This window comes from Salmo trutta, chromosome 4, assembly GCF_901001165.1.
Source record: "Salmo trutta chromosome 4, fSalTru1.1, whole genome shotgun sequence".
In the NCBI taxonomy this organism is placed as follows: domain Eukaryota; kingdom Metazoa; phylum Chordata; class Actinopteri; order Salmoniformes; family Salmonidae; genus Salmo; species Salmo trutta.
In genome coordinates this window covers 43,643,469-43,657,652 of record NC_042960.1, presented here as the reverse complement: position 1 = coordinate 43,657,652, position 14,184 = coordinate 43,643,469, and positions in this window count along the sequence as shown.

Genomic DNA, 14,184 nt, shown 5'->3' with positions numbered 1-14,184 from the left:
AAGTTTGTTACCAGGAGCTACATATTTAGTGAAGGATGCTCGTGCACTTTGAAGTCCCTCTGTCCCCTAACTTTAGATGACAAACGGTAACCAGAAATGCGTGCCAAATCTAAAGTTAAGCAGGTCATCACGGTTACCCTTTATATAAAGTTGAAGTCAGAAGTTCACATACACCTTAGCCAAATACATTTAAAATCTGTTTTTCACAATTCCTGACATTTAATCCTAGTAAGTTAGGATCACCACTTTATTTTAAGAATGTGAAATGTCAGAATAATAGCAGAGAGAATAATTTATTTCAGCTTTTATTTCTTTCATCACATTCCCAGTGGGTCAGAAGTTTACATACGCTCAATTCGTATTTGGTAGCATTGCCTTTAAATTGTTTTACTTTGGTCAAACGTTTTGGGTAGCCTTCCACAAGCTTCCCATAAAAAGTTGGGTGAATTTTGGCCCATTCCTCCTGACAGAGCTGGTGTAACTAAGTCAGGTTTGTAGGCCTCCTTGCTCGCACACACTTTTTCAGTTTTGCCCACAAATTTTCGACAGGATTGAGGTCAGAGCTTTGTGATGGCCACTCCAATACCTTGACTTTATTGTCCTTAAGCCATTTTGCCACAACCTTGGAAGTATGCTTGGGCTCATTGTTCATTTGGAAGACCCATTTGCGACCAAGCTTTAACTTCCTGACTGATGTCTTGAGATATCGCTTCAATATATCCACATAATTTTCCTTTCTCATGATGCCATCTATTTTGTGAAGTGCACCAGTCCCTCCTGCAGCAAAGCACCCCCACAACATGATGCTGCCACCCCTGTGCTTCACGGTTGGGATGGTGTTCTTCAGCATGCAAGCCTCCCCCTTTTTCTTCCAAACATATCGATGGTCATTAGGCCAAATAGTTCTATTTTTGTTTCATCAGACCAGAGGACATTTCTCCAAAAGGTACGATCTTTGCCCCCATGTGCAGTTGCAAACCGTAGTCTGGCTTTTTTAATGGCGGTTTTGAAGCAGTGGCTTCTTCCTTGCTGAGCAGCCTTTCAGGTTATGTCGATATAGGACTCGTTTTACTGTGGATATAGATACTTTTGTACCTGTTTCCTCCAGCATCTTCACAAGGTCCTTTGCTGTTGTTCTGGGATTGATTTGCACTTTTCACACCAAAGTACGTTCATCTCTAGGAGACAGAACACGTCTCCTTCCTGAGCGGTATGACGGCTGCATGGTCCCATTGTCACGTTTGTCGAAATGAGTAGACCAAGGCGCAGCGTGCATAGAGTTCCACGTTTATTAGATGAAACTCACAGAAAACAATAAAGTGCAAAACGAAACGTGAAGCTGATGTAGTGATCGCAGGCAACTAGACATAGACAAGATCCCACAATAAACAGGTGGGAAAAGGCTGCCTAAATATGATCCCCAATCAGAGACAACGATAGACAGCCGTCTCTGATTGGGAACCATACCAGGCCAACATAGAACTACAAAACTAGAGTACCCACCCTAGTCACACCCTGACCTAACCAAAATAGAGAATAAAAAGGCTCTCTAAGGTCAGGGTGTGACACCCATGGTGTTTATACTTGTGTACTATTGTTTGTACAGATGAACGTGGTACCTTCAGGCATTTGGAAATTGCTCCCAAGAATGAATCAGACTTGTGGAGGTATACAGTTTTTTTTCTGAGGTCTTGGCTGATTTCTTTGGATTTTCCCATGATGTCAAGCAAAGAGGCACTGAGTTTGAAGGTAGGTCTTGAAATACATCTACAGGTACACCTCCAATGGACTCAAATTATGTCAATTAGCCTATCAAAAGCTTCTAAAGCCATGACATCATTTTCTGGAGTTTTCCAAGCTGTTTAAAGGCACAGTCAACTTAGTGTATGTAAACTTCTGACCCACTGGAAAAATTACTTGTGTCATACACAAAGTAGATGTCCTAACCGACTTGCAAAAACTATAGTTTGTTAACAAGAAATTTGTGGAGTGGTTGAAAAACAAGTTTTAATGACTCCAACCTAAGTGTATGTAAACATTCGACTTCAACTGTATATATACTGCTCAAAAAAATAAAGGGAACACTTAAACAACACAATGTAACTCCAAGTCAATCACACTTCTGTGAAATCAAACTGTCCACTTAGGAAGCAACACTGATTGACAATACATTTCACATGCTGTTGTGCAAATGGAATAGACAACAGGTGGAAATTATAGGCAATAAGCAAGACACCCCCAATAAAGGAGTGGTTCTGCAGGTGGTGACCACAGACCACTTCTCAGTTCCTATGCTTCCTGGCTGATGTTTTGGTCACTTTTGAATGCTGGCGGTGCTTTCACTCTAGTGGTAGCATGAGACGGAGTCTATAACCCACACAAGTGGCTCAGGTAGTGCAGCTCATTCAGGATGGCACATCAATGCGAGCTGTGGCAAGAAGGTTTGCTGTGTCTGTCAGCGTATTGTCCAGAGCATGGAGGCGCTACCAGGAGACAGGCCAGTACATCAGGAGACGTGGAGGAGGACGTGGAGGAGGGCAACAACCCAGCAGCAGGACCGCTACCTCCGCCTTTGTGCAAGGAGGAGCAGGAGGAGCACTGCCAGAGCCCTGCAAAATGACCTCCAGCAGGCCACAAATGTGCATGTGTCTGCTCAAACGGTCAGAAACAGACTCCATGAGGGTGGTATGAGGGCCCGACGTCCACAGGTGGGGGTTGTGCTTACAGCCCAACACCGTGCAGGACATTTGGCATTTGCCAGAGAACACCAAGATTGGCAAATTCGCCACTGGCGCCCTGTGCTCTTCACAGATGAAAGCAGGTTCACACTGAGCACATGTGACAGACGTGACAGAGTCTGGAGACGCCGTGGAGAACGTTCTGCTGCCTGCAACATCCTCCAGCATGACCGGTTTGGCGGTGGGTCAGTCATGGTGTGGGGTGGCATTTCTTTGGGGGGGCCGCACAGCCATCCATGTGCTCGCCAGAGGTAGCCTGACTGCCATTAGGTACCGAGATGAGATCCTCAGACCCCTTGTGAGACCATATGCTGGTGCGGTTCGCCCTGGGTTCCTCCTAATGCAAGACAATGCTAGACCTCATGTGGCTGGAGTGTGTCAGCAGTTCCTGCAAGAGGAAGGTATTGATGCTATGGACTGGCCCACCCGTTACCCAGACCTGAATCCAATTGAGCACATCTGGGACATCATGTCTCGCTCCATCCACCAACGCCACCAACGCCACGTTGCACCACAGACTGTCCAGGAGTTGGCGGATGCTTTAGTCCAGGTCTGGGAGGAGATCCCTCAGGAGACCATCCGCCACCTCATCAGGAGCATGCCCAGGCATTGTAGGGAGGTCATACAGGCACGTGGAGGCCACACACACTACTGAGCCTCATTTTGACTTGTTTTAAGGACATTACATCAAAGTTGGATCAGCCTGTAGTGTGGTTTTCCACTTTAATTTTGAGTGTGACTCCAAATCCAGACCTCCATCGGTTGATAAATTGGATTTCCATTGATTATTTTTGTGTGATTTTGTTGTCAGCACATTCAACTATGTAAAAAAAAGGTATTTAATAAGATTATTTCTTTCATTCAGATCTAGGATGTGTTGTTTAAGTGTTCCCTTTATTTTTTTGAGCAGTGTATATATATATATATATATATATATATATATATATATACACAATATGCTTTCTATAAACATATAAACAGTGTAGGCCTATTAAACCTGACTAATTGAAAGCTTGATGACAATAATTGCATTTCCACCATGACATTGCTTTTTCCATGATTCCAGTTTTTTCCAACTGCTTACACACAAAATCTTTTCATGTCATACGATTTTTGAAACCTCTCACTCAAAGTGCAAAACTACACACCAAATATCCAAAACCATAAGCTATTTCTCAGCCTTTGACGCAGTTGTCAATTGCATAAAACACTTTTTCAAAATACTACACACAATTCTCTACCTAAAACACAAAAATCTAACAGGAAGTGACTTACTTTCCTTTTCAAAACACAATCATTCAAAATGCTACACTAATTCACCAGGTCACACACACACTCCTCACATGTGCAAACACTAATTGCTTAACTGATCACTAACCAATCCCTGCTTTACTGTAGTATAGGCCTATAAATAGGTCAAAGGTCAGATTACCTGTTTTGAACAATGGATGCCAACAATGGACAGAGAGCAAGAGGAGTAGGAGGGAGAGGCAGGGGACAACAACGAGGACAAATTCAAAGACGAAGAGGAGGAGGAGGAGGAGGAGGATGAGGACTAGGATGAAGAGGAAGAAGAGGACGAAGAGGACGAGGGCAAAGAAGAGAAGGAAGGAGAGCCATCTCTGATGAGATTAGGGCAACACTTGTTGATCATGTGATCAACCACGGTTTGACCATGAGAGAGGCTGGACTGAGAGTCCAGCCCAACTTGAGTCGATTTACAGTGGCGTCCATAATTCGAACCTTCAGAAATGAGAACAGGTATGCAACTATCTAATGACTATTTTAGCATTACAGTAATGTACTGTCAAATACGTATGACTGCATAGTATTGCATAAACATTTGTAACTCTAAGCCATCCATTTACTGCACTGCATTGAATGAATGAGGTTGGTTATCATGCTGTACTACATGTTTTTGTACATTGTTTACAGTTCCTATGCTGAAAACATACTGTGTTTGAATTCTGTACAGAGTGGAAAGGCAAAGACATCATGGAGGACGAGGACGCTTGTTTACAGATGTACAAGAGACTGCAATTATAAATATGGTTTTGGCCAACAATGCAATTATGATTCGAGAGATAAGAGAGCATATCTTGAATAATGACACCATATTTAACAACATCAATGCTGTAAGCCTGTCGACCATACAACGCATCCTCCAACGGCACCGAGTGACGATGAAACAACTTTACAAGGTGCCATTTGAGAGAAACTCTGACAGAGTCAAGAATATGTGACATGACTTTGTGGAGGTATGTATGCAACACTACTTCCAGTACTTCAGACATACCATATTTACTCATCTGTATATCCTTTTGTCTGTTACAGAGAGTATTGGAGCTGGATGCCCATGTAATTCGCCATGAATTTATTTATGTGGATGAGGTTGGCTTCAACCTCACCAAAACCAGGCGCCACGGAAGAAATGTAATAGGACAGAGGGCAATTACCAATGTCCCTGGACAGCGTGGGGGTAATATAACTATGTGTGCTGCCATCACTCAAAACGGGGTCCTCCATCACAATGCCACACTGTACAACGTACAACACCGGCCATATGCTCACTTTTCTGGATGCAATTTACACTATGCTTGTCCCTGATCCAGATCAGGAGCCTGCTAGATTTGTGGTTTTATGGGACAATGTTAGTTTTCACCAGGCTGTTCTGGTCCAAAACTGGTTTGCCACCCATCCACAATTTGTAGTTTTGTACCTACCCCCATATTCACCTTTTCTAAATCCCATAGAGGAATTCTTCTCAGCCTGGCACTGGAAAGTGTATGATCGCCAACCCTATGCCCCCATGCTGCTTCTCCAGGCAATGGAGGACGCATGTGGGGACATAGAGGTTGCCTCTGTCCAAGGTTGGATACGCCATGCTAGGAGATGCTTCCCTCGATGTTTGGCAAGAGGAAACGTATCTTGTGATGTGGACAAAGTATTGTGGGCAGCCCCAGCCCGGAGAAGAGATAAAACGAAGCTTAGCACTGGTGACTGTCACTGTAGAACATTGTATTGAAATGTAGATATAAGCCTATGAAAGACCAAAGAGCTTTAGATTTAGAACAACAGTGTTTACATGGTATATCCAAAAATGTACTATTATGAAAGCAGTGTTTGCCATTTGATGCAAATGCTTCATTCTGACATGTGTTTGTGGCATTTTGAATGCAGTGTTACATTTTGAAGGAGATGTGAGGCATTTTGCATTTTGTGTGCAGTTTTGGGAATTGTGTGTAGAGTTTTGAAAAAAGGAGAGTTTTGAAAACGTGTGTAAGCGGTTGGAAAAAACTGTAATACAGATAAATGTAACGTAAAGGCATAAACAGTAATGGCAGCTGTTTCATGCTAATTGACTCGGCCTACCTTTACCAAACTAGCTTACCTGGATATGGTTTGTGTAATGCCTCTGTGACAGTTATAATGACAGTTTTATGAACCCCTTATGATAGAAGGTAAAAGTGTTGGCCTAACAGTAGGAACCCACTCATGGTGGGTGTACAGCATGATATCTGTTACTGCTCTAGGGCCAACACTGAGCCAAAATCAGTATTTTGTTTCCACTGCTTTAAAATAACCTTTTCAAGGAACTATGGTACTCTGATCCAATTGCTGTCTGTATATTCTCTTTATGGATTCTGGTGTGTGTGCATTTGTGCATGTTAATATGGTGGATTTGCTATCCTTAGCTAAACATCTTGCACTTTTTCTATGTTGTACATCTCATGTACCTCCTTATCTGCCTATCTAGGTCAGAGTATGATACTACGGCCAATTAACTAGAAAATATACCTTTCTGTATTTAGAAACCATCTGTGCAGGCAGACATCACACTGTCTAAGTGACTTCACATGTGAAAGGTGGATGAGAGACTATACACATACATTAGGTCTCAGTTCAAACTCAATCTCAGACCACTAGTGAGGGAGAAATACATCACCCACCTTGATTTGTTGACTTTTACCCCGCAGGACAGAGATTAGTGTAATCAAGTATACATATACTCTGGTTCTGTTGGTGTGTTTGTCTGTCTGAAGGACTGTATATGTTGTTGGATGCACATCTTCAACAAATTTTCTTTCTCTCTAATCAGTGTTGTGTCAGCATTGTGATAGTGTTTACAGTGTTTGTAGTTCTTGTTTATCTTAATGACTTCCTGTGGCATTATGGGTCCGTGTTCCACACTGCCATGATTGAGTCACATGATCAGTGTGAGTTGACTAGGTTACCACAGTGCCTTTGCGTCATGATGTTCTTGTTTACTGGAGAGTCAATGAACTGGCATAAATCTCTGCTCTGTTTCTTTGAAAAAGGATGAGTTTCCATGGGTAGGAACATTTGTTTAAGACTGGACTCCATCGTCCAAATCCTTGTAAAGCTGGTGATTGTTTGTTTCCCTTTCAGTGTCAAATTTAAACCGTGTCTATTTTATGTATATTTCTCCTTTCAAAGACACAAAAACAAAACATTTCATTACTACAAAAAAAAAATTCTCACATAGTATACGGGCAATTCATTGGTAACAGAATGACGCTGAAGTGAAAGTTTTTTTCACTTTAAAACAAAACAATTGATTGCAAAGTTTAACAAACCATACAACTATGCACAAGGACTACTTTTAAAAAATTCCACTGAAAAGTTTACAAAAACACAAATACTTGAAGAACAGTGCAGATGTAAAGTTCCTACTCTGAATTAAGATTCCAAGATGTCTTCAGAAAAAATACGGAGTGAGCTATGATAGGACACCTTGAGTTTGAAAAACCTCTTAATTGAACAACAGTAAGTGAAGTGGATTAACACCTGATAACATAGTGACAGTAACAGAATGACTTCATGGGTCCCTGATCTGTACTATACATACAGTGCCTTCGGAATGTATTCAGACCCCTTGACTTTTTCAACATTTTGTTAGGGTACAGCCTTATTCTAAAATTGATTAAATATTTGTTTTCCTCATCAATCTACACACATTACCCCATAATGACAAAGCAATAACAGGTTTTTAGATAGTTTTTGCGCATAAAAAAAAAAACACAAAAAAGGGAAATATAACATTTATATAAATATATTCAGATCCTTTACTCAGTACTTTGTTGAAGCACTTTTGGCAGTGATTACAGCCTCAAGTCTTCTTGGGTATGACGCTACAAGCTTGGCACACCTGGATTTGCGGAGTTTCTTCCATTCTTATCTGCAGATCCTCTCAAGCTCTGACTGGTTGGATGGGGAGCATCGCTACACAGCTAATTTTGGTTCCGGTTTCAAGTCCGGGTTCTGGTTGGGACACTCAAGGACATTCAGAGACTTGTCCCAAAGCCACTCCTGCGTTGTCTTTACTGTGTGCTTAGGGTCATTGTCCTGTTGGGAGGTGAAGCTTCGCCCCGGTCTGAGGTCCTGAGTGCTCTGGAAAAGGTTTCATCAAGGATCTCTCTGTACTTTGCTCCATTCATCTTTTCCTCGATCCTGCCTTGTCTCCCAGTCCCTCCCGCTGAGAAACATCCCCACAGCATGATGCTGCCACCACCATGCTTCACCGTAGGGATGGTGCCAGGTTTCCTCCCGACTTGGTTTCATCAGACCAGAGAATCTTGTTTCTCATGGTCTGAGAGTCTTTATGTGCCTTTTGGCAAACTCCAAGCGGGCTGCCATGTGTCTTTTACTGAGGTGTGGCTTCTGTCTGCCCACTCTACCATACAGGCCTGATTGGTGGAGTGCTGCAGAGATGGGTGTCCTTCTGGAAGGTTCTTCCATCTCCACAGAGTAATTCTAAAGCTCCATCAGAGTGACCATCAGGTTCTTGGTCACCTCCCTGACCAAGGCCCTTCTCCCCCGATTGCTCAGTTTGGCCGGGCAGCCAGCTTTAGGAAGAGTCTTGGTGGTTCCAAACTTCTTCCATTTAAGAATGATGGAGGCCACTGTGTTCTTGGGGACCTTCAAAGCTGCAGATATTTTTTGGTACCCATCCCCAGATCTGTGCCGTGACCTAATCCTGTCTCGGAGCTCTACGGACAATTCCTTCAACCTCATGGCTTGGTTTCTGCTCTGACATGCACTGTCAACTGTGGGACCTTATCATGTCCAATCAATAGAATTTACCACAGGTGGGCTCCAATCAAGTTGTAGAAACATCTCAAGGATGATCAATGGAAACAGGACAATTTCGAGTCTCATAGCAAAGGGTCTGAATACTTATGTAAATAAGGTATTTCTTATTTATATATATATATATATATATATATACATTTGCAAACATTTCTAAAAACAGCTTTTGCTTTGTCATTATGGGGTATTGTGTGTAGATTGCTGAGGATTTTTTGTTTTTTAATCCATTTTAGAATAAGGCTGTAACGTAACAAAATGTGGAGTCAAGGGGTCTGAATACTTTCCGAAGGCACTGTAAATGCGTAATTATAGATATGTGATGTATTCACTGTGATGTATCCTGACTAGACACACAAATGTAGAAAAATGCAATGTCCTTCATTGCATTTTGGGGTATTATTCTGTTGTTATTCTTCACTCATGGGGGAGGGAAATTAGAAAATATCTTAATGATTTGCAGGTTTTTTGTAACACGATGACAATATACAATGCAATATTTCTTAATCTTACAGAAGGCAAATCACTTCTGCAAAATTAAATATAAATGTTGAAATTAGTTGGCAGGGGTCTTAACTTCAACATTACTGTGTTTTGATGTATTTCTAATACCTTTTAAGACTAATTCTGGTAGATGTGGTCTAAGACTCCTTTTTCATCTGTTTGACCAGAAATGAAAGCCTTTGCTTATTCCTAATTTTAGGATGGAAAATGAAGTTCACATGTTGGTGCTCATTTGGGTTTAATGCCGCATTCATGTGCTGGTTGGAACTAGGAACCTCTGAAATGTCCAACTTTGTAATTGGTTGTAGATATACACGTGCCACGTTCAACCCGTTAGCGAGTCAGAAATTTCAGAGGTTGCTAGTTCCGACTAGTACCTGAACGTGGCATGCTGGCGGGAACCGGGTGACCTGGATTTACCAAGATTACCCACCCAAACCCACTTCTCTTTCCCGAAATGAATAATTGTGAGAAACCGGTCAATTATAGGCAAATACATTCTTTCTATCAACAGTGTGATGTGAAATGGAACTGTTAAATTATATGCAATGTCTAAATCTGTCTTAATACAGCCTTTTCTGCTCTGCTGTCTGCATCTGCTCTGCTGTCTGCATGATCAATAATCAATGGTCTGCGTGTGTGTCTGTGTGTGTGTTATAGCCTACCATATTTACTTACACAATATCGCCATAAATTCAAAGCGGACACATTGTTTATGCTGAAACTGTACATGCCACCTTGAAATGCAGTTGAAACGGTAACAAAATTGGCTCCAACTTGTCCCTTACTTTATATCACACGAGACCTGAAGGAACTAATCTTTGTATTCTTTCAAATTCTTGTCTGTTTCTCCTCGTCTGTTTGTGTATTGTCTCAGTTCACCTTTGTATTTGAGGTTGTCTAACCAGTGTTCCAGGTGTGCTATAAGACCCCACTGACATGATAGAAGAGCAGTAGGCCTATGGAAAGTGTCAGGGGGAAGTCTAGCTGGACCTATTGGATGACAGGAGTGACCAGTGGACTGAGAGGCTCTTTGTGTGCCCCCAACCCCCCTTCCCCTCCTGTCCCCCCTGTCCCCTTCTGACATCCCTGTCAGTGCCACAGTCTGGAGGGTCAGGACCAAGATGATTAAAGGCCATGAACCCTTTCTCCACCATGCCTTCTATAGACCCCTGTAGAACCCCCTACCCATAAACTTTCACTCAGCTTTCATGACTACCCCTAGGTGATCCAGACCAACCCTGGTCATCTACTGTTGACCAGTAACCATACACACACACACACATTCAGATACACAGTCAGACACACAGTCAGACAGACACACTATCATAACATGGCCACCGGTTTCCCTGGGCTTTTCATCAGGTCTTGTGTTAATGTGCCTCCTTCAGTAGGTCGCAACAAAGTTGGATTTACCCGGACTGCTAAATTCAGGTTAGATCAGCAACAGGGTCCTATCATAACATCTATCAGACCATTATACTGAATCATAAAAAGGCCAGAAGATCACTAATACAGCAGCGCCAGGATTTAGAACACAAAGAGCAGTGAGCCATGGAACCCAGGATCCAGCCATCCTCTCTCTGTACTGCCAATGACGACTCAGAGGGCCACAGAGCACAGAAATCACATTTAGGACATGGCAGAAGATTGCACTGAAATAAACACTTTCAGTTTCTTTTTTTCTAAGTAAATATTTTCACTGCAGGGAAACCTCAGTTTGGCAAACACACAAATGGTTCCATACAGGATTTTCCAAATGTATGAGTGCATTTTTGTTGAAATACCCAAACCTGATACTGTAGGTTTAGAGGCCAGACCACCTTTTCATGTTTCACAAACCCCCTCAGTCCCCTACCACCCCAACTCCCTATTTCAAGGCTATTGTGAAACAGCCAGCAAACCATTTCCTGCAGCTCCGAGGTCACTGGATAAATTATGTTTTCGTTTGTCAACCCCTGGTCCCCGACGGACCCTGTTAGAGAAGGTTCTTCAGAGGGCGTCTACAGAGATTACAGTACTGATGAAGGGTGAGAAATTACAGGCACTTAGGAGTGAGCAGAGAACCGAGGGACCACCCCTACGAGGGTCCTACTAGGCCTTCATACTGTAATAAGTGTACACAAACACATATTTCCTTTCATGTTCATGTATTTCACTCATGAGCAGGCGCACACACACACACACACACACACACACACACACTCATACAACACACGTTCCATACACGTACACAAAACCAAAATAGACTTAGTACACATTACACACATACATAGACACACTAAAACACACACACACACAAACACTCCTAGATGGTAAATGACCTGCAGTTAAACAGTGAATTCAGTGTTAGTGTATTATCACAGCAGCCATACATTGGTTGAGTCCTTCAGCTGGGGTTTGCAGATGGAGGTCGTTTGAAGTCTGGGGGTCACAGGTCTCTCCCTGACATGGGACAGGACACTGAGTGCTGGGGATGGCTCTGGGCATCAGCCCCAGACTTCCGCCTGCCTGACCTTATGTTGGTTTGTAGCAGAACCCCAACAATGATCTATACCCTGAGACGCAAAAGTGGAATCATGTTCATCATAGTCTACCCCTCTGTATTGTCCTGCCAGGGCTCAGTATGAGTGTGTTTGTGTGTGTTCGTGTATGTTCGTGCGCATGTGTATGTGTATATGATTAATATTGCACTAACTTAGAGCATCGCAATGCCCACGTTATGGTGTTGAGTTTCTAGAAAAAGATTGAGTTGGCCCCAGTGTGGAGCTGAAATGTCTGACTAAACCCGTACTCAGTCCACATCTTATTTTCCCATAGTAGCCTAGGTGCCTTGGATAGTTGCCTAGGTGCCTTGGATAGTAGCCTAGGTGCCTTGGATAGTAGCCTCGGTGCCTTGGATAGTTGCCTAGGTGCCTTGGATAGTAGCCTAGGTGCCTTGGATAGTAGCCTAGGTGCCTTGAATAGTAGCCTAGGTGCCTTGGATAGTAGCCTCGGTGCCTTGGATAGTAGCCTAGGTGCCTTGGATAGTAGCCTCGGTGCCTTGGATAGTAGCCTAGGTGCCTTGGATAGTAGCCTAGGTGCCTTGGATAGTAGCCTAGGTGCCTTGGATAGTAGCCTCAGTGCCTTGGATAGTAGCCTAGGTGCCTTGGATAGTAGCCTAGGTGCCTTGGATAGTAGCCTCGGTGCCTTAGATAGTAGCCTAGGTGCCTCTCTCCATTGGGATTCTCTGCCTCTAACCCTATTACAGGGGCCGAGTCACTGGCTTACTGGTGCTCTTCCATGCTGTCCCCAGGAGGGGTGCGTCACTTGAGTGGGTTGAGTCACTGACTTGGTCTTCCTCTCTGGGTTGGCGCCCCCCCTTGGGTTGTGCCGTGGCGGAGATCTTTGTGGGCTATACTCGGCCTTGTCTCAGGATGGTAAGTTGGTGGTTGAAGATATCCCTCTAGTGGTGTGGGGGCTGTGCTTTGGCAAAGTGGATGGGGTTATATCCTGCCTGTTTGGCCCTGTCCGGGGGTATCATCGGATGGGGCCACAGTGTCTCCTGACCCCTCCTGTCTCAGCCTCCAGTATTTATGCTGCAGTAGTTTATGTGTTGTGGGGCTAGGGTCAGTCTGTTATATCTGGAGTATTTCTCCAGTGTCCTGTGTGAATTTAAGTATGCTCTCTCTAATTCTCTCATTCTCTCTTTCTTTCTTTTTCTCTCACGGGGGACCTGAGCCCTAGGACCATGCCTCAGGACTACCTGGCATGATGACCCCTTGCTGTCCCCAGTCCACCTGGCTGCTGCTCCAGTTTCAACTGTTCTGCCTGCGGCTATGGAACCCTGACCTGTTCACCGGACGTGCTACCTGTCCCAGACCTGCTGTTTTCAATTCTCTAGAGACAGCAGGAGCGGTAGAGATACTCTCAATGATCGGCTATGAAAAGCCAACTGACATTTACTCCTGAGGTGCTGACCTGTTGCACCCTCGACAACTACTGTGATTATTATTTTTTGACCATGCTGGTCATTTATGAACATTTGAACATCTTGGCCATGTTCTGTTATAATCTCCACCCGGCACAGCCAGAAGAGGACTGGCCACCCCTCATAGCCTGGTTCCTCGCTAGGTTTCTTCCTAGGTTTTGGCCTTTCTATTGAGTTTTTCCTAGCCACCGTGCTTCTACACCTGCATTGCTTGCTGTTTGGGGTTTTAGGCTGGGTTTCTGTACAGCACTTTGAGATATCAGCTGATGTAAGAAGGGCTATATAAATACATTTGATTTGATTTGATGATCGTAGCCTAGGTGCCTTAGATAGTAGCCTAGGTGCCTTGGATAGTAGCCTAGGTGCCTTAGATATTAGCCTAGGTGCCTTGGCCTCATTCTGCTCCACAAAGCTTATAATAGTCATCAGAGAGTCTACAGTTTCACTGCTTTCCCTGCCAAAGGGATAATCATCTCTGAGAAGCGTTCCATGTTCTTCTTTAGTTTCAAATCACATGAGAGTGTCATGAACAGAGGCTGTGTGTTAGTGTGTGTGTGTGTGTGTTTGTGTGTGTGTGTGTGTGTGTGTGTGTGTGTGTGTGTGTGTGTGTGTGTGTGTGTGTGTGTGTGTGTGTGTGTGTGTGTGTGTGTGTGTGTGTGTGTGTGTGTGTGTGTGTGTGTGTGTGTGTGTGTGTGTGTGTGAGGTGCATGGCTGTCTGTCTCTGTGGGTCTGTATGCATACCTGCCACTCTAGTGGCTATTTCTCCTTCACAAACTCGCCAAAATTGTACATTAACGATTACTGGGATCCCTGGAGTGTCAAATCTTCCAGAAAAAATAAAATCACAAGACCTGGAAAATTACA